Source organism: Gopherus evgoodei, chromosome 1 (assembly GCF_007399415.2).
Source record: "Gopherus evgoodei ecotype Sinaloan lineage chromosome 1, rGopEvg1_v1.p, whole genome shotgun sequence".
Classification (NCBI taxonomy): Eukaryota; Metazoa; Chordata; order Testudines; family Testudinidae; genus Gopherus; species Gopherus evgoodei.
In genome coordinates this window covers 38,848,143-38,870,625 of record NC_044322.1, presented here as the reverse complement: position 1 = coordinate 38,870,625, position 22,483 = coordinate 38,848,143, and the positions used below count along the sequence as shown (strand labels likewise).

Here is a 22,483-nt window from a genome sequence, read left to right as displayed (position 1 = left end):
TTAAAGACACCATTACCTGTTTTAGAGTTATTGATAATTCAGAATCACAAGATCTTGAATGCATATGTATAAATGTGCTAACTAACAAAGCCCAAGAGGGAGTACTGGTAGGAGTCTGTTATAGACCATTACATTAAACCAGAAAATAGGATGAGATACTCCTTAAGCACCTGTCTGTAATATGTGGAAACTAATACTGTGTTATGATGGACTTCAATATGGGAAACATAAGCAGAATGTCTCACGTAGCCGGTAGTAAGATATCATTCAAGTTTCTGAACATTATAGATTTTAATTTTCTAACACAAGAGATATTACACGCAACATGAGGTAACGACTGTGGACCTCATTATGACGGACAAAGATGAATTAATCACTGAACTAGAAGTTGGTGGTTGCCTAGAGATCAAGGATCATTCTCTGATTACACTCAATACAGGCAAACAGAGGACTGGCTCAGTATAAATACCTAGTGCTTCAAAAGGGCTAATTTCCCAAACCAATGAAAATTATGAGCAAAATTCATTGGGAGGAAAAATGTACACAGAAAAAAAATGAATGAAAATTGGAAGTTCTTAAAGAAGTTTATTAAATGGCCAAAAAGCCATGATTCCACAATCAAGACAATATTGGCTAAAAGTCTAACCTGGTTCCAAAGTAAAGTGAAAGTTGTGTAGGGTTGCCAACCCTCCAGGATTGTTCTGGAGTCTCCAGGAATTAAAGATTAATCTTTCCTTAAAGATTATGTTGCATATGAAACCTCCAGGAATATATTCAACCAAAATTGGCCACCCTAGATGTGACAGATATGGCAATTTCTTCCAATATCCTTGAAAAACTTTATTGAATTAAGTTTAAGTAACTTTGAAGTCCATTGCATTAAATGCAAAAGTTATGTATTGTTATGGGCTGGGATTGTATGCAACTTCATTAGGTGGGAAGATGTGATGATGTGAGCCCTGAAAAGTGGTATGAACGTCAAAGGATTACACTGAATAATGTACCAGATGAGAACTGACTTTTGGGACAGTGTCAAGTAGTTTGCCTGGAGAATCTCCAACGGCAGCTGAAAGCAAATCCCTAACCTACACAACCCCAACCTACACAACCCAGTCTTTTGAAACTATGTTCTCAGGAGAGGACTACTATCTGCTGATTACTTGTTCCTGGAGTCTCAAGATCAAAGGCCCAAGCTTCATAAAAGGAAGAGTAATCTATTCATGGGTGTGCTATTTCTGAGCTAAAGCTGTTATCAACTGGTAACCACAGGAAAACCCATTGATGGGGTTTGAAGGACTGACGCCTACAAGAGCCCTTGTTGAAGTTGGCAGGAAATCTCTAGTAAGCTTATTAACATGCCTGTAGTTTCTTTGATTAAAAGCATTACAGAGAAAATATTAAAAACAGTTTAGGAATAAGTGTGCTTGCCTATAAAGAGCTGTGTGGTAACCTGTTAATGCAATTAAGCTGTGCATACACTTTAGAGAGAATGTAAAACACAGATGCTAGCCTGTTTACGTAGTCTGGTTTGCCAAGGATATCACAGTACAAGCAAGGAACTGTGCAGCCTGAAAACATTCCATCAGGAGGAAGAGTGACATGGATTTCCTCCCAAGAGAGGTGACAGCTGAGGAGCCCAGAGCCAAGAGTAGGTGCCCTCAAGAGAGTAGGGAGGGGAAATAAAGGTGCACTTGCCCTGAACTGTAACAAAGGTATCAATTAGAAGAGTAATGTGTAACAAATGCAAAGAGGGGAAAATAGATAGCAATCAATATAAACTAGAAATTATGAGGTGTTGCAAATTGATATGGGAAGCTGAAGCCATCAGGGGAAAAACATGGCTGGTAGGACTAAGGACAATAAGGAGTTTTCTTTAAGTATAATAGGAACAAAAGAAATCCTAACAATGGTATAGGACAGCAAGGAATCCTGTGGCACCTTATAGATTAACAGACGTTTTGGAGCATGAGCTTTTGTGGGTGAATACCCACTTCCTCAGATGGTATAGGACAATTACTAGTCGGAGATGGTAGATCTGTTAATAGTGATGCAGAAATGGCAAAAGTGTTCAATAAATATTTCTGCTCCATATTTGGAAAGAAGCAGAATGATATAAGGACACCATATTAGGATGACAAAGGATATGAGGATTACAGTTCATTAGTAACTCAGGAGGATGTTTACATCTATGAGGGATAAACATTTTTAAATCAGCAGGCTTGGATAATTTGAACCCAAGAGTTCTAAAAGAGTTGGCTGAAGAAATCTCTGGCTGACAATGTTATTTTTTAATAAATCTTGAAATACCAGGGAAATTCCAGAAGACTGAAAGAGTGATAATTTTGTGCCAATATTCAAAATGTGTAATGGATACAAACCGAATAACTGAAGGCTGGTTATCCTGATGTCGATTCCAGGCAAAAAAAATGGAAACGCTGATACAAGAATTAATTTATAAAGCATTAAAGAGAGGCATATAATTAATGCCAGTCAACCTGGCATTACGGAAAATAGTACTTGTCAAACAAACCTTTTTAAATCTTTGATGAGATCACAGGTATGGCTGATAAAGTAACTGCAAGAAATATACTTAGATATTTAACTTAGTACCACACATTTTGATTAAAAACAAACAAACAGGAATTTATAATAAGAATAGAGCAGAGTACATAAAAAAAACCAAGATTTAAAAAAAAAATAAAGTAAAAAAATCAGATTTTTTTATTTTATTCAAATTATCTTAAATTTTTCTTTTTTAAAGTAAACCTACTGAAAATGAAATCTGAATTTAATACAAAATATGTTAAGGTCTAAACTTGTTATAATCTCTTAAAACATTTTAATAACAAATAAATACGATGAATCCATGAGTATCTATCAAAAACTTTGAGTTAAATGCTGCTTTTCTATATAAAGTAAGAATCAGGTGAAAAACATCTAACTTTTGAGGTCAAGTTTTATAAATATGGCACAATAGGTCATGTATTGTATTAAGGACTTATTTGGTTTAATAAAAATAAATTTTATATGCTGCTGTGTATGTTTAAATTCCAGTTACCATCCTAATAGAGCTTGACATAAATCATGAACAAAAATTTAATTATCTAGGATATAACCAATATATATTTCAACATTTTCTAACATAGTAAGATGACCAATTAATAAGAATCTGAAAATATTAAGCTATATAATTGCTTAAATAAATGTATATAGTTATAGTGTACCCTCCTAGGTAACAAAATAAAGGCAGTACAAACGAGAAAGTTTATTTAAATTGAGGCTTTCCACTTGCTGATTTAAATCTCCTTGATTTAAATCAATCCACCCTGGAATAGAGCATATGTTAAATTCTGTTTTGAGAAAATGCGTACTTTTGTCTAAGTTTTATTTCATTGTGAAAATAGATCTGTGAAATGTCAAAACAGAAGTTTAATAATGTAAAATTGTTGTTTTGATAACTATTTTCACACTTCTATATAAAATGACCCATATAAATGATCTTGCTAAAGTGTACTAAAAAAATTACCCAAAATATGAAGCTATGGCATAATCTAAACAGTCTGGATATTTTTTCAGAGCAAGTCACTTAAATTCTTCTTTATTTTTTCCATAACTTAAGAACAGCTTGATTTATTAGCTACCAGATGTAACACTTGCTACAGGTAATAGTTTTACTGCAATAAAACTATATTAACTTTGTGAAATGAAGCCCCATTCATACTATACATTTTTTCCAATATGCAATAACCTGAAACTTTAATAGTGTTAAAATCAGTTGGCAAACATGTAATTTATTAAAACTAGTGCTGAAACAAAGCCAGTGATATATATACATTTTGACTATTATAACGTTATACTGCAATCACAAGTGGATTAAAAACAAATATCAAAAGATGGCAAAGACCGATCATCAGTACAGAAAACTCTATTCTAAAGACTGACAGTAACCTTTCCTTTCTGATACATTCCTATATCTTAGCTTTTGGAGTCACACGGTGTTCCTTGTAAAATTATCCTATTACAGAATATTGTTTGTAGATTTTTAGAACCTAAGAAGCATACAGAGGTGAACACTGTATTAAATTGACACATTTTTGTTGGTTTAAGTGTAGAAATGTTTCTCTTATTGCAACTGTGAAATATTTTCTATTGAAAAAATCTACCAGCTTTATAACTCTGTTGCCAAAATCAACACCTTCAAACATCAGGAGTTCCAAAATGTTACAACTCAGAATCAAGTTCCAAAAAGCAAGTGTTTTTGAACTGGCATCTAACTATCAGACTTTCACAACTCATCTACATGTTTTGCTGTACCATATGTTGACTGTTCAGTTTGTAAATAATGTTGCCAATCTCCCAGTTTTTCTCAGCTTTAAAAATGAAAAATTATCAAAAGGGTATCTGGGTTTAAGCTCTAAATAAATATCAGAACTTGCAAAAGAAACTTGTGAACATCTGGTTCTTAAACTTCAGGGACACTCAGTCAGGCTTAATCGGTGCAAAAGGTATTCAAATCCTTTCAGCAGAGATGTATGACTGTGGTTTTATATCATGCAATTATTTAAATTATTGTCCCAATTCCACTAAAACAAAATCCCAGGAGAGATAACAGCTATTATACATAAGAAGCAGAATGATCAGTGTACAACATAAGACTTCTGTACCTAGAGTAGAGTAAAAAAAAAATTCACTCTTCATGCTGAAATGTAGATAAAAATAATCCCAGTGGTTGAAGTACACTAATAACTGACTCACCGAAAGCAAGTCTTGAAAGAAACATAACTGTGCCAGCTGCATGTTTCCTGTTTCTGTCTCAAACTTGAAAGTGCTGCTTAAAAAGTAGACATTGCAGTGCTTAATAATAAGTTGCCATTGGGCAAATTTGTTCTCTCTTGGCATCAACTTGGCATTACGTTGATGTCAGCTGGACACTAGCCAATTATTCTGTGTATTCAAAGTAACAAGTAGCTAATGGATGTTTCTCCAAGTATTGAGTGAGTGTCTTCAGATATTAGTTCAATAAATTTAGAGATTTTCCCACCTTCCACAGATACCACGACTACTTAGAAATCTACCCAATTGAGTTTTTTTTATTTATGAAAATAAGGACATTTGAAAATGATGGCGCATGTTACTGATGTAAAAAAGTAATTCCATGTACAGATGCACAGTGATATATTAACCCAAACTATATTAGGAAATGTGAACAAAGGTCATAGACTCCACTCAATTTGTAAAAGACCATATATGGTCCATTATATATGCACATACCTCCTCATATGTGGTGAGTGTGAGATCATAAAATAAATTAAAGAGCCATGTGATTAATTTATAATGCACATTAGACCAGGGATTGGCAACCTTTGGCATGCGGTCTGCAGGTTCGGCTGATCGTGGCTCCCACTGGCCACGGTTCGCCATCCCGGGCCAATGGGAGCTGCAGGAAGCGGCTTGGGCTGAGGGATGTGTTGGCCATCTCTTCCCACCGCCTGCATTGGCCTGGAGCGGTGAACCGCAGCCAGTGGGAGTCGCAATTGGCCAAACCTGTGGACGCAGCAGGTAAACAAACCAGCCTGGCCCACCAGGGTGCTTATCGTGGCAAGCGCATGCCAAAGGTTGCCAATCCCTGCATTAGACTGTCTCGCCTGCCCTCTGTTCAATAATCCCTTGTCATTCAGAATTTAACATTCAGCTCTTAATCTTTCACAGAAATAGCTCTTCCTTCTCCTCCTAAATGTAGAATTTTACCAGGAAAAACATACCAGCCTGCATCTCAGGATTGGCAAGATTAAGTTGCGACCCAGTAACAGGTTTTCCATAAGTGTCATGATTTTTAAGCCGCTGCTTCATGGCTTGGGAGGCCCGGTAAAGGAGATTTTATATCACAGGAATGGGAAGAGTCCCAGCTTCCCAGTTGGCTCATAATTCACAGATTTGCCAAATGTCACACACTCCACTTGACACTCATACATGCAGGCTATTCCTCATGCATTCCCAAAGCCCAGAATGAGTGTCATCCATTCTGCTGCTGGGTTCTGGGCAAGAAGTTTGGGCTGCAGTTTATCCTGCCTGCCACCACAGACCACTATAACACCTGCTCAGCAGGCAGCTTCTCTGCCTCCACTTCCGACCGCTCTCTACTCTCTATGCCAGTTCTCAGCCACAGGGCGCAAAGGAGGTGGCATTAGCAGAATCAGTGCCTTACAGACAGTAAAGGTGAGCAAGGGGAAGGGGCTTAGGATCAAAGGGAGAAGCAGGACCTCTTGTGGGGACAAGGGCTAATGGACAAAAGATAGGGACACAAACTAATAGGAGGGAAGGGACTAATGGAGCTTGCACCACTGTATAACCCCTCCCCCTCTTTGTTTCCTCCCACACAGCAACATCACTTCCCCCAAGACACCCCTGGTTACCTCTGGCTCCCCACAAGTCTTTCCTCACTTATTATGAAGTGATACTTCTGGGGGAGTTCCGCGTCCCTGTGTGTGCGCAGAATTAATGGCCCTGAAGATTTCTTTGCTTCCCTGCAGAAAAATGACTTCTGATGGGGAAGCAAAGGGAAGCCACAAGAGCAGCAGTGGTAAAGTAGTGGCAGTGCAGGCAGGTTGGTTCAGGCACCCGGAGCAGCCAGTAAAAATGTAAAACACTGCTGGTGGGGGAGGATGGACAGTTGTGCATGTGAGAGAGAGAGAGAGAGACTCTGTCTGCCTCGTCCGCAATTGTGTCACACTCATTGTGGAGGGGTCGGGCTTCAGGGTGTTTCTGAGCAGGTAGGAATGGGACAAACTCTGTCCCCTCAGGCAGAGGGTATGCTCCTGGGGGAATTCTGTGCCACTGCGCAATTCAGAATTTTACAGAAATTAATGTTGTACATGCAGAATTTCCTTTCCCCCACAGTAAAAAGCTGCAGTGCTGCTAGGTGCCACTGGACCCACTAGAGCAGCAGCTCGCACACAGAAGACACTGCTTGGGAGAGAGAGAGGGAGCTAGAGGATTCCTGGCAGCTGCAGTTCCCAGCATGCCCTGAGGGAAGGAGAGGGCGGCACAGGAAACTCCATGCAAGCCTGGTACTGAGCATTAGGCTGTTTCCCTAAGGAGGGGGGCTTGTGTCTGGGCGGGGGGGCATGGCTGGACTCGGGTGGAGAGGGAGTGATGCGGCTGAGTATGATGGTAAGGAGGTTTGGGTGAACTGGCTGGGTGGGAGCTATGGCTGGCCTCTGTGGGGTGAGGGGTTGTGGGTGTCTGGCTCCCCGACTGGGCTGGGGTCAAAAGGGGAAGAGAAGCAGAAACTGTGTTGTCATACGGGTTTCTTTAACTCTCTATTCTTGGGGGGAATGTTGTGTGTCTGTATTGTTACAAAGATACTCGCTGACAGGTATTTTTAAATAAATTACCAAAATAATTGAAACTGGTGTGGTTATGTAGTGTTATTTTGACAAAGAAAATTTGCAGATTTTTGCAGCATTTTAAAATGTGTGCAGAATTTTTATTTTTTTGGTGCAGAATGCCCCCTGGAGTAAAGTGTGCAAGGAATAAGGTCCTGCCTGGCTGAACCTACCCTCTCTACTCCAGGGAAGTCTGTGTGGGAAATCTGCTGCTTATCCAATATCATTCACCACCACTAAATCAACACTTTAGAATTGCATAAAATGTCACACATGGAACTACACAAAACTTGGCAGCCATGCATTCACTTCTGCCTCTGTAAAGGCCTGGGATATCAGATCTTAAAATTGTCACATTACAATGTCTAGAAAAGCTAATTTAGTCCATTTTTTAGAGGTTTTTCACATAAATTGTGAGGTATTTTCTCCCTCAGAGCACTGTATTCTTGGACTCATAGTTAACAAAGGCACAGGTTAAAAAAAAGGCCATAATTTTTAAAACTTTCTAAAAGTGTTCCTAAAACAGGATTTATCTGTCATGTAATATTTGCAGAATTGTGGTTAGGTATGGCATAAAGGTTTTATCAGCATGAGTTGAGTCAGAACTGTACCGTTCATCCTTGGCTTTGCTACTTGTGAGTGATGTGTACCAAATACATGCTGATCAAACTATTATACTAGCTCATCATCCAGGACTAACACAAATTATTCTTTTAAGGAAATCATTCAGTGAGAAAAGCACAAAATGGTGAAGCGTTGTCTATCACTACATCAAGAGAGAGATTTTACAGGGCCAGACCTTTACTCAGAAAAACAGTCCCAATTCCACTGAAGTCTATTGAACTACTTATGTGAGTAATAAGTAATAACATGTTTCAGGATCAGGCCTATAGCATGTAATATTGCTGCATGTTTAACTTATCTTACTCTTCAATTTCTAAAATAAATTACTTTTCTGAGTAAAATCTCATATTAGAACTTCAATTGTAGATACCTATGAATGTGTTTCAGTACAATAAAAATGGAAATGTCTATATGATAGTCTTGCATTCCATTTATATTACTATACACTGCTGGTTCTTCTATCAAGATTGCTTCAGAAGTGTCCTGCTCTATTAACTACTCAATATTTAACCTTATGATTATTGTACCTGTCTAAAAAATTACAAGACCTGCTTTTATGTATTACTGGACTTTCAAAAGATCCTACTGTGTTACTTTTAACCAGGCCATTTTTGAGAGGTTTGGGATACGCTGAGAACTGGGCTAGTATGATCAGTCTTCTCCTATACTGGGACTGAAACTGGAAAACATAGAATAAAGGGAATCAGTCATACTTAAAAAACTGATGTAAGGTAAGGGGGGGAAAATCAGTAAAATTAAATTATCTCCTTAGTCAACAATCCAAACCGCTCACATTTTTAAAGTAGTACAGTAAATCATTTACTAATGGAGTACAACTCTCTGAAATAAAATGCGATAAATAATCATACAAAAATAAACTTACTCCCACTTCTATAAACCTTGTTTATACAATGAAAAGCTTCCTGTTTATATATGAAGTTGTCTTAAAATGTGATAAAAGTGAAACTGTACTTGAGTAAGATTACCTAGCAATTACCCAGCCTGTTCACAGACCTGAATAAATGTATTGTTTTGCTCATATTTAACCCAACTGAACCCTATTGTTAATACAATAAAACCATCCATGTCAAAGATTTACTGTACAGTAAATGTAGAAATGTTAAACAAGTATCAATTGTCAGGACTGTACATTCATTTTGACTGAGCTAAAGCTTTATCTCCAAGGACAGATTAAATATTTTTTATGTCTGTCTCTTTAAATAACCAAAGGGTTTTCAAAAGAGCACAGTTGTGAATTTTTAACTTCCAACTCCCACCCAGCCTAAATAGACTGTGCCAGTTTCTGTTCTATTATCGCTTGCCCCAAAATTATTTCAAGTAAATAGTAATGTATTAAAGTTTTACAAACAAAGCATAATCATGAAAAGTAAGACACGTCTTTCAGGAACATTTTGCTTTCAGTACCTCTCTCAGGCTGATCAAAACCCTTTTGTCCGCTCTGGAAGAGAAGTAGCTCTTAGCTGTTAAGATCTGCAGAGCTACGCTCATAGCTACCACAGATGATCTATCACGAGCTTTTATTTTGCTTGGCATCTTTCACATACATTCTGCAGCGCTTTTGGATACGAGCTAGGAGGGGGCAGAGCTCGATGCATTATGGAACAGATGAAATGAAGTGAAATAAACAAAAAGAGCATGTTTCGTGAGGAAGGCTGTTTCCATCACTTCCAGTACTGCCTCCCCTTGCAATGCAAGTGCTGCTGTTGGTGCCGCAGCGCAGGCAGGTTGATGGCAGCAGCATGATGCGGGACGCAGGGAGGGGGAAGGCATCGGGACACGCCAGGGGCTCTTGGGACTGCTCCTAGCAGCAACTGACCCCGGGCAAGGCCATTCTCGGGGGAGCTGGAGAGTCTTTCAACACTCTCCGCTCGCAGCCCTTTGCCCCCCGCTACAACCTACTACCCCACCCAGCCGCAGCCCCTCCCCAGGCCTCCTACCGGCCCCCAGTCCCCACCCGCCGCCCCTGCTCCTACCTGCCCGAGCCGCCGCCGCCTCCTGTTCCCAAGCGTTCCGCTCCCCGGCTACCCGCGAGGGTCCCGCACGGACTCAGCCGCCTGCGGCCAGCGCTCTCTCCGCTCTCCCGTAGCCTAGGCAACAGGCCGCCGCTTCCCCTCCCTCCCCTCGCGGGCTGGACTCGAGGACGCTCAGGTGACCCAGGGCAGCCAATCGGCCACCCGGGCGCCACGTGACGTCTCAGGAGCAGGCGCTCCGGGGCGCATACCAGCGCTGCCGAGGTAGGAGGGTGAAGCTGCGAGGGCCAGGCCAGGGCGGCGGCGGCTGGGCAGGCTCCGGCGGGTTTCTCTTGAGTCACTTTCCGCACGTGCGTTTCAGCCAAGAACGCTGCGCAGCGCCGCGTGGGGGGGCTCTTGGCGCGGCGCCTCGTTTTGGTGTGGAGGCGCCTCATGGGGCAGCGCGCGGGCAGGAGAGGGGCGATGCTGGGCCCCCAGTGTCGGTCGGGTGACGGACTTGGGAGCCTGTCAGGTCTGGCCGTTCTCCGCCTGCCCCAGGAGTCCTGACGGCACGGCCGCTGGGCTGGAGGCCTGGCTGGCGGTGCGGCCCGTCGGAGGGGGAAAGTGGCGGCGCCAGGTGAAGCGGCACAAGAAACATTCCGGCGCATTGGGCGAGGCGCGTCTAATCAAACCACCAGGGACTCGGGTAGCAAAATGATCCCGAGGTTTCCCTGCTCGTGAGCGTGACCCGTTTTGTGAGATCCCCAGGGGTGGAGCCCAGCCCTTAGCTCCTGAGAGTCCGGTGATGAGGCTGGATGATTTACTGGTGTATTTTCACCCAACTCTTCAACACTAGGATTCCCACGTGCTGCCTCGCATGCTGGTAACTGTTGATTTAGCAACAGCTGATTGGGCTTCGGGGGCTGCAGCTGCATGGAGCAAACTTAGTATAAATCCCCCAGGTGCTGTGTCCATCCCTCACTAAAAATACTGATTGCTTCAAGAGAGCAGTGGGCCAGGAAAAGATGTATCCACCTCATAGTTCTTCCTTCACACAGTGCCACTTCCTTTTCCTCCTTCCCATATTTTTTTATTTTTCTCTTTTCCTCCTTTTTATTTTTCTGTATCCTGAAATAATAATTTAAAATCCTACAGAATTCAAGCAGTTATCACTGCAGTGGAAGAACATCAAAATACACTGCTAAATGGAAGCCAGCCCCTGGCATGCAATATTCCTTTTACAGGTAAACTAGAAGAGCCTGATTCTCCTTTCACTTACCCTAGTGTAAATCCATAACTATTGAAGTCAGTGGCATTGTATCTAAGGCAGGGGTGGCCAACCTGTGGCTCTGGAGAAGTTAATAGGTGGCTCTTTGTATAGGCACTGACTCCAGGCTGGAGCTACAGGTGCGAACTTTCCAGTGTGCTTGGGGGGGTGTTCACAGCTTAACCCTTGGCTCTGCCATAGGCCCTGCCCCCACTCCACCTGTTCCTATCACTTCCCTTGAGCCTGCCATGCCCTCGCTCCTCCCCCTCCCCACAGAGCCTCCTGCACACCATGAAACAGCTGATTAGGAGGGGAGGAAGGCGGAGGGGAGGAAGGCAGAGGAGGTGCTGATCGGCAGGGCTGCCAGAGGGTAGGTGTTGCTGAGACAGTGGGAACGGGGAGGGGAGAGATGGTGGGGGAGCTGCTGATGTATTACTGTGGCTCTTTTGCAATTTACATTGGTAAATTCTGGCTCCTCCTCAGGCTCAGGATGGCTACCCTTGACCTAAGGTGAAACAGGCTGAGATGAGAATCCAGCCCAAAGACTTTCTCTGCCAGTATTTGATTTCAAAGTTCTTTGTTTCTAATGAACCAGTTGATGAAATTACTAAAACTTAGCAGAGGGTGAATAACAAATTCATTGGAAATGAACTTGGAAGTTATGAATCAAAAAGTCAATGAGTAATAGGAATTTTAGATAGCTAATTGCCATCTTTCCGTAATAAGGGATTTTTCAAATCCTCCAAAACAGATGGTAATAGTGCCTACCTCTTTTTTACGGATGCAGTGTAGTTGTAACCGTGTTGGCTCCAGGATATTAGCGAGATAAGGTGGGTGAAATAATATCTTTTATTGAACTAACTTCTCTTGATGAGGGGGGCAAGCTTTTGAGTTTCTTTCCCAGACCTGAAGAAGAGCTCTGTGCTTGAAAGCTTCTCTCTCTCACCAGCAGAAGTTGGTCCAATAAAAGATGTTACCTCACCCACCTTAGCTTTTATTTAGCAGTTTTCATCCATAGAACTCAAACTTTAGAGCTTTATAATGGCATAAAAAGAGAGTTCTCTTTCACTAATCATGCAACTCATGATAAAAAGAGAATGTAACGTTCAATTGGGTCATAGGAGGCAAATGGTTCCAACAAGAATAAGTAGTTTATACATTTTTAAAATGTACTTGAACAATTGTATAATTTATTAATGGGGAAAAGTGTCTAATGAGGAATACTTTATTTTAGTGCTCTTGACAAAGGGAACACTGTAGGATACTGGAATTTTTATAAAGAGTGACATACTATATAGTACAACCCTAGTACATCTGTTGTGAGTGACAGCTGTTGTGGCGCACTGAGAATTCTACATCCTTCTGCTATCTACAGACAGCTGTTAAAAGTATGTTATCTATTTTGTGTTGACACCTGTAAAACCAGTAAATATTTGTTTCTCTCTGTGGAGTCACTGAGAGTTACTCCTAAGCATCTGAGATTCAGATATTTATTTCAAAGTAATATAATTTTAGATATCACTGATTTTTTTCTTATGAACCTAAAATGGATGAGTCAATTCCATGTAAATTGTGATTTTTGAAAATTGGAAACATTATTTTAAATGAGGTGATGTTTGATCTCTGTTTTAAAAAATGCTAGTTCCTTTTTAGGACTTGGCAAAAATTATAAAAGCAGATTTGTGTTGTTGGGAAGGCACAAGAGAAACAGTTGGGAAGTAATTTAGGTTGACCCTTTTGATAGGGCAAAGTTGCATGACATATCTGTTGTGAAAGCAGGAGTTATACAGATACCAATTTCCTATTGCGGCACATCTCAAAGATTAAGATAGATCTACCCTTGTTATGACAGCTGTTGGAAATCGATGTCAGCATAGCCTTACAATGTCTTTTGATATTCTTAGCTATTACAAATCTCAGAATGTTTGATGTCTAAAACAATCTGTGAAAATGGATCAGTAATGTTAACCAAGAACTGCTGAAGCCTGTTTAATAAGTAATATTTACATGAGTCCTCTTCTAGCCAGATTTGCTTAAAAAAAGCAATGTGAACTCTTTGTGCAGTTTAAAGCTGAGGATTAATCCATGTTTATACTGTGTTTTGTAAATGTAAAGCCCTAAAAATGCCAAGTATTATTATTATTATTATTATTAAATCTTTAAAAGCCAGATCCATGAAAGGCTAAATTAATATAGCATTGCTTTTTAAACTAACAAAATACCTAATTTTTTTCTTGTATTTTGATATCTCCCACTGTGCTCTCACTTTTTAGTGCTCGTTTTGCTGTATGCAGGCATTATATTTCAAGCCATTTAAACTGGAAAAGGATCTATGTTTAACAATTGGGCAAGATTACTTAAAATCCCTGGAATCTCTTGGCAATGTTAGGGCCAGAATACTGCAGTGGTTACTTACGTTGAGTCAGTATTATTCCCATTAGTAGTCCTGTTGACTTCAGTAAGTTACTCACTTATGAAAATGTTTGCAGGATCAGGCCCTTACGATGACATTTTACTTATGTTTGGCTCATAATACACTGAAATAACTATTTTGATTTCTGATGTGAACTAAAGCCAGTGAAATACAGTAGTTTTTTCTACATTTTTCTTACTACTTGACAGCAAATAGCAGATTTAGAAACAGTTTCTCCCAAAAGTAATAGGTAGAACAAGTCAATAAAATAACAAAAAGTTGAGAAAATGATGATCAAGAAAAGATGTCTGCTCAGCAGAATAAAACAGGGAACACATCTTTAAGCACACCAAAAATAATCTGTTGAGACAATAATTGTTTTTTCTAAATAACATACTACATTTTTATCCTAGCTGTGCCTTTTAAAAATGCCTTTTCTTGACCACATATTATTCATACAGTGCTAATTGCCTTTCTTATAATGTAATAGATTCACATTCCTTTTTAGAGAGACTAATTGGTGCTGTGGGAAGTTAATTAGTTGAAATCAGGCCTGGTTGATCCAGGACTGACTTATTAGAATCTCTGGGTATTTGAAAAAATTAAAATGTGCTTTATAAACACAGTCTAGAATAGCTGGTTGTTTTTTAGTTTGGAATGAAATGAAGTTTGCAAATGAAGCCTGCCTGCATATCTTTAAAATGTGCTGATAATTTTATCTTTTCTTACCTAAGTTTATCCAGGATGGGGAAGATATTTTTACATGTTGTTGTAGTTGTATATACATTTCTAGTAAAGTATAAAGACTTCTGTTTGATGTTTAATAGGTTGATAAACTGTTACTGTTGTTTTTAGCACCCTTTTTGCTGAATATTCAGTATATCATGGTTTGTGTCAGCTCTGTTTGTCGTCTGCAGTTTTGTAGTAAAATGCTTAAAGTTTAAGGTATTCAGATAGATATTCAGGGCCAGATTTTCAAAAATGCTCAGCACTTGGATGCTGAACTCCTTTGAAAATCTGGCCTTTCATTAGATTCATAAATCAGAGCTCAGCTCCATTTAAAAATCTGGTTCCAACTGTGGGTGCCGAGCATGTGAAAACTTGACTTGACCTCATCTAAAATTCTGTCCCTTAAATATGCTAGTGCATGTTATATAATTCTTAAATACCATGAGTGGATATTCCTCAACCATATTATAGGAATTGGTGGTAGTTTTTAAAAAACACACAGTGACTAAATTTAAACATGATTTTGGAGAGCTGAATATAAAACATTAGGGATGAAATCCTGGCTGCATTGACTTCAGTGGCAAAACTCCCATTGATTTCATTAGTGCCAGGATTTCATTATGGGAGTGCTTAAGGATTTTTTAATATTTTATTAAAAATGACTTAAAGGAAGCTAATATCAGACCGAGGTGTTATTTGTATGAGTAAGTATGTGAGTGACTCTATATAATTTTACTAATTTTAAATGCTAAAATGAATGACTTTGCACTTGTGTCAATACATTTACAAATCAACATATTATTTATAGTTAAAACATACCTTCTGTTTCAAAACGTATCCTGAGTCCACAGTTATTACAATTAAAAGTATTGCTAAGAGAATGAATTATATATAGACCTAGCAAATGGCCTAGGAGGAGGTGGGAGAATAAAGTATAGATGATATGCAAGAGACATAATTAATCTATTCTTACATTAATGAAAAGAAAAACTGTAATACACTTCTAAGTCCCACAACCTTTGTATTAAATAAATATAAATTGACAAAGCTAAAGACACAGACTATAAACCCTACAGCATAAAATGGTATACACCAAGAATATTAGTTGAAATTAATTTAATCTTGTTTAGATCTCTGATTTTGTATCTCTTAGGTAGCCTGCCCTCAATAAAACTTTGCATAATAGATTTTCCAAATAAAAATGCTGCATCAGCTACTTACTGCGTTCCTACATAGGTCTGTGTCTTTTAAACTGTGTACATTTCAATCGAGATTTGCAAAATTTTTCGTTCTATTATAAACCACCATTGTCAGTTTTTTGAAAAAACCTGCAGTAAAAGATAGCAATGAAATACTAAATACAGTACCTGCTATATGCTGAAGCTTTTCCAAATGCCAGCCTTTCTGCAAATTAATCCACACTGCCAGAGCTTCTGTATTAACTGCTTTTAACTTACCTCCTTTAAAAAAAAAAAATGTATGTCAGCACAAGTCCAGACGAAACTCCAAATCCAGGAAAATAAAATTAACCATGCAGATCAAAGGCAGAGGAGCACTGAGACCAAATGCTTGTAATCTGATCAGTGATCAGTTGCCATACATCAAAGGGAGTGCTTTGGAGAGGAAAAAGTTCTCTTTTCAGCAGGTAGTTTTACACTTAAATTCTACCTTCCACTCCTCAGTCTTGTGTTTAAAAATGGATCACTTTAGTTCTCCCCTGCCCTCTCCCTTTTTTTGTGATAGCAGAATGTACATGATTCTTACTTACATGCTTAGAGTTGAGTGGCTGGATTCAGTTCCCAAGCTATGTTGTGAATTGTGTGTTGGAAGCTGTTCTTAGTGCCAGCGGGTTCTGCTTTATCCCTTTCATCTCACTGAACTACAGATCCCATGACATCATTCAATGCTGTGGGACTGGTTAGAGAGCTATAATACAGCCTGTGGGGGAATACAGCTAAAGAGCAACAAAAGTTTGCATGATTTCTAACCATGTTGGTGCATTGAGACACACAAGTCTCATTTCAAAGTTCATCTGTAAGTTTCCTCCCAAGAAGAGAAAAGGAATCCTAGATGTTTTTTTGTATGATAAGATTCCTGATAATTTTCAAATGAGGGTATTTAATAGCATCACCCTTGAAAAAACCCACAATTTTCTGCAAAGGCCTGGTTGTCAAACACCGATTTATTTACAGATGCTAAGCAATTACAAAAACACAACAAAAAACCGCTTACACATTACTGGTGATGGAAAAGCTTCATGGAAAATGTCTTAAAATTTTTTAACAACTTTTTAACAGCTGAAACTCCAAGTTGAGAAGAACTTCCATCCTATTGTGAATTACCATTTAACTTCTTTGATTGGTAGCGATAGGACCAGCGCTGATTCCTGGGTTCTCTTCTTCACTGCCAATTATTGTTTGGTGTTGTGCAAGTCATTTAACCACTCAGGGCCTGATTCAACTGTGCCTCATGGCTCCTTTATGTAAAGGAGCCCAAAAGTTGCCATAAGTGTCCCCGCAAGAAATTCTCTGGATATAGGGGCAGTTGCTGGCAGGTATACAATCAAAGTAGTTATCTTTACACCTTCAGCGCAGGGAGGCTTGTTAGGGGATGGAGGGCTATAACCAGGGCTTTTCTGCACCCTGGTTATTTCTAGCTTCTGGAATGGTCCATAGGGACCATTGACAGCCAGGTGAAAGTAGGGCTATGTGTACACTAGGAATGTTACAGTGGTGCAGCAGTCACTGCTGTAATGTAGACACTTATTACAGCAATAGAAGAGGTTCTTCCTTGATGTAGTAAATCCACCTCTCCCATGAGGTGGTAGCTAGGTCAATGAAAGAAGTCTTCTCTTGACCTAGTGGTGTCTGCACCAGGGCTCAGGTCAGTGTGGCACTAAGCTCCCCTGTATTCACACCCTACACACTATTGTAATATTTGTGCAAAACATGCCTTGTGAGGTATCATTTGAAAACTAGTAACTCACTGATCATGAATATTCTTGTGATGTATGTATGCGATGTGGTATTAAGCACATGGTGGAATTACACCTAAAGTGTGTGTAAACAAGGTATGTCAGGGAGTTGTTAAACAGGTCTAACCAAAGGATGTTTGTTTTCCTCAATTTACATTTAAGCAGTAAACAGACCCATCAAGGTAACAAAGGGTAGAGGCAAACCTCACACTAACAAGCAGAGAAGACAGTATAGTGTATACATACAGCAGGAGAGAGAATCTCAGTCTGGCTCTTACTTTTAAAATAATCCATTTCAAAGGTTTACTGGTCTGTAAAGATATAGGGGGGAGGGGTGATTGGTGACTGAACCTCAAGTGATAGGTAATTGAATCAACTGATTATATACAATATTACTGTATTGTAGATGCGTATCGTTAGTTTTCAGAAAAGACCTTACTCATGATACACTGGCATAAGAATGGCCATACTGGGTCAGACCAAAGATCCATCTAGCCCAGTGTCCTGTTTTCTAAGAGTGGCCAATACCAGGTGCCCCAGAGGGAATGAAAAGACCAGGTAATCATCAAGTGATCCACCCCTGTTTCCCATTCCCAGCTTCTGTTGATTAATATCATTATGAAATGTATATATTAACACTATATAAAGAATTATGGATAGTTCTTAATATTAGGCTGTATAGTTTGCCTGGACAGGAAGGAATGTCATAGCTATTTACCTGTCTCCTGTGTAAATTAGGCATAGAGCAATTGAAAATAATGGAAGCCTACAGGGAGGGAAGAACAGTATGAAGTCACCCTGTCCCTTGAAGCAAAGTCATTGAACTTTGGAAGATATAATCATGGAAAGAAATAAGAGTCTTGCAAGCTGAGAAAGATTGGTCCTTGAACCAAGGGGGAGGGGGATTTGAAGTCTCTGGAGCTGAGAATAGATGAGAAACCTGGTTAGGCCAAGATCTTTCACCTAAGATGACAAAGGAAGCCAGCATCTTGTACTTCTCTGGAAGATTCTGACTAGGGAAAAGTCAGTCATGGCTGGGAATAAGAATGACTGGTGAGAAACCATCCTGAACAAAGTCTGTATCTGGCTAGATTAAATTTTAGACTTTTAGAAGCATACAGTAGTTCCTTGCTTAACATTGTAGTTCCTGAAAAGTGCTACTTTAAGCAAACGATGTTAAGTGAATCGAATTTCCCAATTAAATGTGGGGAAGGGGGATTAGGTTCCAGGGAATATTTTTTTTTTGCCAGACAAAAGATTATATATATAATCCACACACACACAGAGTATAAGTTTTAAACAAACAATTGAATACTGCACACAGCAATGATGATTGTGAAGCTTGGTTCAGGTGGTAGAGTCAGAGGGTGGAAGAGAGTGAGATATTTCCAAGGGAATGCCTTACTGCTAAATGACGAACTAGCACTCAGCTGAGCCCTCAAGGCTTAACATGTTGTTAACGTAGCCTCACACACTACAGGCGAGCACGAATGGAGGGAGGAGAGACAGCATGACAGAGAAACAGACACACACACCCTGTGTGTGAGAGAGATGTGCATTGCCCCTTTAAGTACGCTGACCCGACTCTTAACTACACTGCCCTTTTATGTAGATCAGCAAGTTGAGACACAGGCTGCTGCCAGCACGCTCCCTCTGTCCTGAGCCCTGTCATGTCCGTTTCTCCCCTTCCCCCGCCCTTCCCCCGCCCTAGTTGATGGGGTAAAGGAGCAGGGGGGAAGGGGACACCCTGACATTAGCAGCTTTCTTCTCCCCCCCCCCCCGCACAGCAAGGAGGAGGCTCCTGGGAGCAGCTCTGAGGCAGAAGGCAGGAGCAGCACAGGGCAGTGGTGGGAGGGACAGCTAAACTGCCGGCAATTGATAGCCTGCTGGGCGGCTGCCGCACAGGGAACTTAGGAGAGTGGGGAGCTGATCGAGAGCTGACGGTCCACCCCTGGTTCCAAGCCCCCACCAGCTAGCTCCAACAGGCTGCTCTTTCTGCAAGCAGTGGACAAAGAGGCGCCTGCCAAACAATTTTATAAGGGAGCATTGTGTAGCTTTAAATGAGCATGTTCTCTAATTGATCAGCAATGTAACAACTTTAACCAGGATGACTTTAAGTGAGGAGTTATTGTATTTTGTTTGATTTTACTTATACTTGAACTCACTTAATCTGATGTATATTTTGTTAATAAATTTATATTTTAACCATAAACCAAGTTAATAAGCTGTCATGCTTTTTGTGACATTTTCTCTGAACTGTCCAGGAAAAGGCTGGACATTGCAGATCACCTGGTTTTGGGGAAATTCAGGACTGGGAGTGTGTTGGGATCACCTTGCTGGTTGTAACCAAAGCTGGTGGAAGCCAGAGGGGGGCTGTAAACAGGCTGCTGGGGTCAGAGCTGCTGAACCAGGATTGTCTAGCACACAGACATTCAGGGTGTGATCTGCATGCAGTTCAAAATACTGCCTGGATCTGTGCTGGGGGTTGAACTGATCCCTAACAAGCTTCAAAACAGTGGAGATATAAAAGTGACAAACTGAAGGTCACCATCCCGTGGTCCCTTAGCCAAGGACAACTTTGGCCTACGGATGAATTCAGCCCTCTGTGCTTCACTGTAACCTCCTGTAAAATAGATATAATATATAGGGGGGTTGTTTGTATTGTATCCAGCGCTGCTGCTGGTTGTCTCAATGTACCAGTTTCCTAGATTTTGCCAATTGTACCACATGCTCAGAGGCACGTGCTCAGAGGCTCAGTGTTTGTAGGCACGTGAGGCATGATGTTTGGTGGGTTCTGATAAACACTTTGAGCAAACGAAGATTCCTTTACCAGAGCTGCCAAAAATAAAAGGTGAATCTAACTTAGACACAATTATCTTAATGTTTAGAACAAAAGATAAGTCAGCAGTTCCTAACACAGTTCCTAGAGCAGTCCAGTACCAGAGTAGTAAGGTAAGAGCCTTGTCAGGACCTTCCCCCCATCCTGGATGCAAGGTGTTAAGGAGTAAGTCTGTACAGCTCTTGCCATTCTCAGCCTACAAGCTGCCTGGCCTCTCCCAAGCCAGCTACCAGGCTGCTGTTTTCTGCTTTCACACAGCCTCAAATCTCTCCTTCACCTGTCCCCTGTGACTTCAGTCTGTTCTTCCTTTTCTATACTTGAGTATTTAGGAGCCCTCTACTGGCTGAATGTTGAAGTGGAAATAATCTATTGCATACTGAACGGTCAGGCTCATTACAACAGTAATTAACATTTACGAAGTGCTTTGAGAGCCCCCTATGAAAGATGTTATAGAAACATGAAGTTCTGTTGTTTGGATGTAGATGGTCCAAAATAATATTTTAACATGCCAGTTGGGCTCTTTGATGATGTGTATAGTAATTGAGATACTAAGGAAAGTATGATGTAAATTTGCAAGGTATGATGTCACTGTCCGAGACAGATACAAGTTCGAGTAAATATTTGATAGAGGAAAATCAAAACATGACAGATTGAAATTTCAAACCATGTGGCTGTTTATTAAAGGGGATAAGTTACAACTTCGACCGGGGAGAGGCAATTTATCAACTAGAAATACTACCAGAATAAAACCATACACAACTTAAAACAGTCTATTTACATCCAACAATAAGAAACCAAATGATTTATAATCAACTGCTCACTAAAATCCAGAGCAGATACACAAAACTAAGTAAACTGTACACACATTAACCAAATGCTGTAAAATACACCAAACAACCACAATAGCAATCAATACAACAATTTGACTCTCATATACTATATACACAACTTTGCAACAAGTAAGGGAAGGAAAAAAGGGAAGAGGCTAAGTAAACAGAATATTTACAGAAATTAAAATGCACATACCACATTCCAAGCGCAGCTGACCAGCAGTATAGACACCGAGAGCATGACGAATTGGTGAGAAGTAATCCAAAAAACAAATGAAATGACACAACACGAGCCGGCAAAATCCGGAGGAGACCCTGGCTGAAAGGGTGATCAGGCCTTTCAGCTAACACACGGATACTCCTGCCGTTTTTGGCGCGAGACATAGTTTTATTTGAAGACTCTTACTCGTGTCAGCGTCTGATTGGTCCCTAGCTGGTGCCCTTTACGTAAACAGGATCTGCACCCGGCACACTAGGGGCTGCACACGGCACGCTTGTAGCACACGGCCCTGCAGTAGTATGCGGCACACAAGTGGCACACGGCCCGCTAATGGCACACGGCCCTATACTGACCTTTTGATCAGATGGCAGGTTCGAGAATAGGCACACGGCACTATAATGTAGCACACCGCACCATAGGATAGCACATGACACTGCGGTGTTGCACATGGTACCAATGTGACCTTTTTACTGACAATTGGCCATACAGATGCCATGTTTGAGCATAGGTTTACGGTTGCGACAGTCACAGCTATGAATCAGCTCCTAAAGAATACATTACTGGAAAAACTGTAAGCAAACTGGAAGTCACTGCACCTTTGTCTAATTTCCACTTTCTGCTCTTCTTTAAATACAATTACCAGAATTGCTCGCTCCTATTTTAACCTTCATTTATACCCTTCTCCCTACATACACACATTTCTTCTTTCAGGAACATCAGCTGATGACAATTCCATTGCATGTCTCCATAACAAAACTGGAACTGCCAGCATTGAAATGAAGTGGGAGGATGAGGTATAGAGAGTGGAAAGAACCCTCACAGTTCACTTCAAAGGGTTTTCTTTTAGAAGCAATGATTGTTTGCAAAAGGTAACACCTTTAGTTCTCTTGGATTTAAATAAAAGTAAAGATTAAAAGGTTTGTTCTTTGTTCTCTGTTTCATAAGCTTTACAAAGACAGGAAGGTTAAGGGTTGTAATCTTAAATTACTACTAAGAATAATTGTAGTTTGCACATACAGAGCATTTTTTCTACGTGGAGTCCAACAGTCTGAGAAACCATATTCTGCTGATTCCTCATACTGGATCAGCAGCTATTATTAACTAATAATAAGAATATTTTGCATTTATATATTCTTTTCATCTAAATATCTCAAAATACTTTTCAAAAGTCAGTAAACATTACCATCCCCATTGTGCGCAAGGAGAAACCAATATGTACAGAGGATAAGTGA

The 22,483-nt window shown here is 40.3% G+C and overlaps 1 protein-coding gene across 4 annotated transcripts in view; it reads right to left on the bottom strand.

The window, feature by feature from the left end:
* The window catches only part of TNFRSF19 (TNF receptor superfamily member 19), a 115,038-nt gene extending 98,634 nt beyond the window's left edge, over positions 1-16,404 (bottom strand). Inside the window, exons 1-2 of one of the 4 annotated variants that reach the window (XM_030562128.1) lie at positions 16,157-16,404; positions 15,756-15,848 (exon numbers count right to left, since the gene is read on the bottom strand). The gene's annotated coding sequence lies outside the window, so the exon portion shown is untranslated. Of the gene's footprint in view, positions 1-10,003; positions 10,151-15,609; positions 15,721-15,755; positions 15,849-16,156 lie in introns of those variants that run through there. The other 3 variants (XM_030562149.1, XM_030562142.1, XM_030562135.1) reach the window with 3 other exon arrangements.
* Between the last annotated feature and the right edge of the window lie 6,079 nt (positions 16,405-22,483).